This window comes from Bicyclus anynana, chromosome 22 (genome assembly GCF_947172395.1).
Source record: "Bicyclus anynana chromosome 22, ilBicAnyn1.1, whole genome shotgun sequence".
Classification (NCBI taxonomy): Eukaryota; Metazoa; Arthropoda; class Insecta; order Lepidoptera; family Nymphalidae; genus Bicyclus; species Bicyclus anynana.
This window is the reverse complement of record NC_069104.1, coordinates 10,437,651-10,443,409: the sequence shown is the minus strand read 5'-3', so window position 1 is coordinate 10,443,409 and position 5,759 is coordinate 10,437,651.

Genomic DNA, 5,759 nt, shown 5'->3' with positions numbered 1-5,759 from the left:
TATTTGATTCACAGTTGTAAAAATAAAATAAGGACATTATGTTGATGGTGCGTTGATTTTAATTCAAATAAAATAAATAGGAAAGGTTTGTGAACCAGGCTTTGTGGTAGGGGAGCCCACGGTACAAAATCGGGATTGACCAGTGTCGCTGGTACCTATCAGATTTGGTAGATTATTATTAGAGCAAGGTTTCTCAAAGTGGGGTACACAAACCCCTAAGGGTTCGCCACTCGACGGCAGGGGGTTGGCGACAAGATTTACGCAATGGTGGCTTGATAACTGATACCAAGTTAGAATTAAGGTTAAAATTGTCTTTACTCCTAACATTGAATCCATTTGCGACAAGAAACAAGCACACCCATAACATTAAAATTACAAAGACATTTCTTTTGGTACTTTATGTGCTAACTTTTATTGAAATAAAAACCTTCAACAGTAAAATTTTTTTTTCCATTTTCCATTAATTAGTAAGGAGTTCACTGTCACTTGGAAATTTTAACACCGGTTCGCGAAGCCGAAAGTTTAAAAAATCCTGGATTAGAGGATGTGAAGCGTAAATGGCACCTGATTAAGCGATTTTAAAGAAAATTTTATTATTTCGGCTTGTAAAAATTTTCATAATACTTCCAACTCCTGTTACCAAAGATTGTTGCTTGTTGTATAGTAAGAAATGTCGTCTAATCTAGACTAAGTCACTGACGGCCAATTAGCTTGCCTTAAAAATAAAAAAAATAACTCAAAAACAGAAAGAATAGAAAAGGTAATCAAAAAGCAGGATTTTCGATGAACGTTAAGAATTAATAAGACCTTACCATTATCTGATGCTAGTTGAATATTTCCGAAGTTGTTTTTTTTGCGTTGCTCTATACTTTTCCACCGATATTATCTTGAGGCTCATCATACTTGATAAAGATACTCATCAAGGACTCCTCCCTTATGGCCAAAGGCAACGCTTGAGTAAATCTATAAATCCTCTCTTCGGCTCTTCTACTATTTTGTTTATACAAGTTTGTAAACAAGTTCCTTTAACCAGAATGACAAGATATTTGCATGTGAATTTCTACCTTACATTTTGCGATATAGTATAGGATCCAGGGAACACTTTTACCATTGATTATTATCATATTGATTAGCTTTTAATGAAAGGCGACTAGAAAGCGCAGTGTTGGCTGACCCCACACCAGATGGACTGATGACATCAAGTGAGTCGCAGGGATTCGCTGGATGCAGGCGGCTCAGGAGGACAATTAGCTTGATTGTCAACAAATTATTATTGTAAAAAAGTTCTCTAGATCCTGAACTTCTTAGCATCTTAACTGTCATCATCATCATATCATCCGATGGACGTCCACTGCAGGACATAGGCCTTTTGTAAGTACTTCCTAACATCACGATACTGAGCCGCCTGCATCCAGCGAATCCCTGCGACTTGCTTGATGTCGTCTGTCCACCTAGTGGGGGGTCGACCAGCACTGCGCTTACTAGTGCGGGTTCACCATTCCAGCACCTTGGTACCCCAACGTCCATCGGCTCTTTGAACTATGTGCCCTGCCCATTGCCACTTCAGCTTCGCAACTCGTTGAGACAACATCTTAGCTGTAGGTAGGTATATTTATTTAATGAAATTTTCAATAATATATTGTTACACCATCTCGTGAAGTTTTGAAGCATGAATATGCTAACGTTCTGCACATGCAACTCACTCGAAGATGTAAAAAATATTTTTTTTAACAATGTAATTATATAATAATATTTTTTTTAACTTGGTAACGCTGTTGATTTTTCTTAAAAATAAATAAATGTTTTTGTTAAAGGTGCAGTATGAAATTGAATGACCTATTGACCTCTATTTTTTTTATTAATACTTGATGGATCAAGTAGATGCCTCATCATATGTTATGGCTACTTTACGCTATAGACCATAAATATAAACAAGCGATCTCAAGCGTTTAACGGGAACAGGACGGATAATTTAATTTTTAATTTATCTGTAGGCATAGATTTAAAAAAAATAATGATTCATAATTTTTTTGTATCACATATCGTAAAACAAACATATGACGTATTCTGTGGTGTTACCTAAAGATAGCACTATGCTATAAGAAACAAGGAAATAGAAATACTTATTGAATAGGAACACTTACATTAATTAAATTTTAATAGGTACAAATAATACATAAAATAATCCCTAGCCTATTAAAAATAAGGTGACATGCATAATTAATTGATAAAAACCTTAAAAAGAAACGATTATTTGATAGAAAGAGTCTCTTATCTCGTGTAAAGATTCCATAACAAATTCCCATCAAGGTTATTAATAAAAGACAATAAAACTGCTGCATGTTGGATGTAGCTTTATACACCGTTTACACGAGTCAAGTACGTTGTCTAAAATACTCGAACAAATCACATATGAAATTTTATTTTTATGTTTTGTATTTTTATAGATTTGTTTGTAATATGGTCATTGACAAGTCAGAGTAGCAGCTGTTTAGTCGGAATTAGAAAAATATTATTTTTATTGGCAATTACTACTATGGCAATTATTATTAAGGTATAATAATAATTATTAATATTTATAATAATAATAATTAGTAATTGAAATTATTTTACCTTGAAATACTGACATTATTTTCTTCTAAAAAAATTCAGTTAAAGGGAGACTAACTTCCCAAAGTTGGTATTAAGCCCTCGTTCTACAAAAATCACGCTAAGGCGTCGGCCCCGGTCATTATTATTAACATCCGATAATGATCGTTATTGAATTTAACATTATCACTATAAGCCCCGCCAACCCGCATTGAAGCAGCGAGATGGGTCACCATATCCCTTCTGACCTCTCTTGGGAAGACGGCCTGGCCCGCTAGTGGACTATAAAAACAAACTAACAATGATGATTAGTATTAAAAGACAAAGAAAGACTTGTCATTGCCTGTCCAATCAAACGCTTCGATTTCAAGTACTTTTAATTATTATCAAATAAACCCGTGTAAACTGGGCTTAACAAACGAGTAATAAGCTCAATAAACAGTCGGGAGCGAATCAATCAACAGCTATGTAATAGCGTACTATCATTAAACGTCATGGAATATTTTTTTAATGAATGAAGCGTAAAACTCTCTCAAGAACTGGATCAATAAAATCTTGTTCTGCTACAGTAATTTAAATAAATATTAGGAAGTTATTCTCAAATAGTTTAAATAAATAACTGAGTGACTGATTACCATACCAATTTCCAGAAGAGTTTTCGATATAAAGACTTACATTGTGGGAAACAGGAATAAAAAAAATAATGAACGGAAGTCAGTTCATTAATTATAGCTTGGCAAATTCGTTCGTAACACTCCCTATGGTCTGCACGGGCCGACTACACACGCACACACGGGTGCTCGTACGACTTCACACCGCACAGTCCCCTCCCCCACTCACCCGCATATCATGTGAGTGTCATCAACGAATTTGCCAAGATAGTAGCCTATTTTAAGAACCCACAACGGGAGCAGGCTTTCCTTTTTCAAGGATATAGTGCTTAAACCCATCAGGCTGCTTTAAAGTGGGTTGACAGCGATAATGTTAAATTAATGGGCACTACGTCTCGGCGCTTAGTTCAAAAACATAATAGCAATTAAAACAAACGTCTCCTTTGCCACTCACAATAAAAGCCATTCAAATGAATAGAAGATCCGAATTAGAAACGACCTTTACCCATCTGATTTATGGATGAAAAGTGTTATTTATACTAATATTATAAAGCTGAAGAGTTTGTTTGTTTGTTTGATTTAACGCACTAATCTCAGGAACTACTGGTCCGATTTGAAAAATTTCTTTCATTCTTATATAGCCCATTTATCGAGGAAGGCTATAGGCTATATATTATCCCCATATTCCTACGGGAACGGGAACCACTTGGGTGAAACCGCGCGGCGTCAGCTAGTATCTTATATCAGGATAAATTAAATAAATAAAATAAATTAGGATGTTCAGTTTGTTGCCAGTAGGTTCCTTCAAACGCTACTTGGTCAAACTATCATTATTGATAGTTAAACCATGTCAGAAAATTCGTTTCCTGTCAAATTTCATCTTTCTACGACAAACGGTCTTCGAGATTACTTAAAAAGTGACCTTTCGCTCTAGTATTATAATATTTAGATGTATTTGTTGATATTATGTGATATGACCCTAAAGATGCACTAAAAGATATTCATCAGTACATAAAATAATTAGTACAATTTGTGCCATGATTTAAGCACTACTGCGTTTTAGAGTTCACTATAAATTCTTTGACTCCAACAAGCTAAAGATGAATGAAATGGACTGCTAAATTATTCCTTGAATGGCTTTCGCGCTCCAGAACGACCTAATTTATATGGTTTATTAAATTGCAGGTTAACTTGCGCTGGTTCACAAAACCCCTAACTTTTAGGTTTTAATTTTAATTTACTCATTACGACAATATTATACGAAATCTTTTCTAACGAAACTTGGTACGATTATTCTTCATACTCCTGGGCAGGTTATTGTATACTTTTCATGACGCTTCGATCAATAGGAGCAGAGCAGTGAAGGGACATGTTGGGAAAACGGGAAAAGTTACTTTTTTTTACAGCGATACTACTGTAAGGGCTGGATTAAAGAGGTCTAAGAGGGCGGACGAAGTCGCGGGCGTCTGCTGGTAATTGATATATATTTTTTCTATTTTATCATCCATCATGATCATTTCAACCGATGGACGATGGATGGATAGGCCTTTTGTAGGGACTTCCAAACATCACGATATTGAGCCACCTGCATCCAGCGAATCCCTGCGACTCGCTTGATGTCGTCAGTCCACCTGGTGGGGGGTCGACCAACACTGCGCTTACTAGTGCAGGTCGCCATTCCAGCACTTTGGGACCCCAACGTCCATCCGCTCTTCGATCTATGTGCTTCGCCCATTGCCACTTCAACTTCGCAACTCGTTGAGCTATGTCGACGACTTTGGTTCTCCTGCGGATCTTCTCATTTCTGATTCGATCACGAAGAGATACTCCTAACATAGATCGTTCCATCGCCCGCTGTGTAACTCTGAGCTTTCTTATGAGGCCCATAGTTAGCGACCAAGCGACTATTTTATAGTAGGTATTTTTGACGGCCTCCGTGGCACAGTGGTATGCGCGGTGGATTTACAAAACGGAGATCCTGGGTTTGATCCCCGGCTGGGCAGATTGAGATTTTCTTAATTGGTCCAGGTCTGGCTGGTGGGAGGCTTCGGCCGTGGCTACTTACCACCCTACCGGTAAAGACGTACCGCCAAGCGATTTAGCGTTTGGATTTTCATCCTCCTCCTAACAAGTTAGCCCGCTTCCATCTTAGACTACATCATGACTTACCATCAGGTGTGATTGTAGTCAAGGGCTAACTTGTATAGAATTAAAAAAAAGGTAGTAAAAGTTTTAGCAGTTACGCTTACCCGGCCAAGGTTTAATAAGTTTCTAATAATCTAGAAACATTGCCATCAACTTGGCCTCGTAAGATCCTGTTTCCCATTTGGCACGTTCCCCAAACTTTAAGGCGGGTTTGAATTTTAAGCAGACGGTTATTACTGTCACGGGGTGTTCACAATTTGTGTTCCTACCCGAAATTGTTCAGCTTTCCATATACTGCAAGTTATTTACCTAAATAATTTGCTTTAATAATCTTTTTAACATAAAAATTACTATAATAACTGAATTTCTTAATCGGTCTAGGTCTGGCTGGTGGGAGGCTTCGGCCGTGGTTAG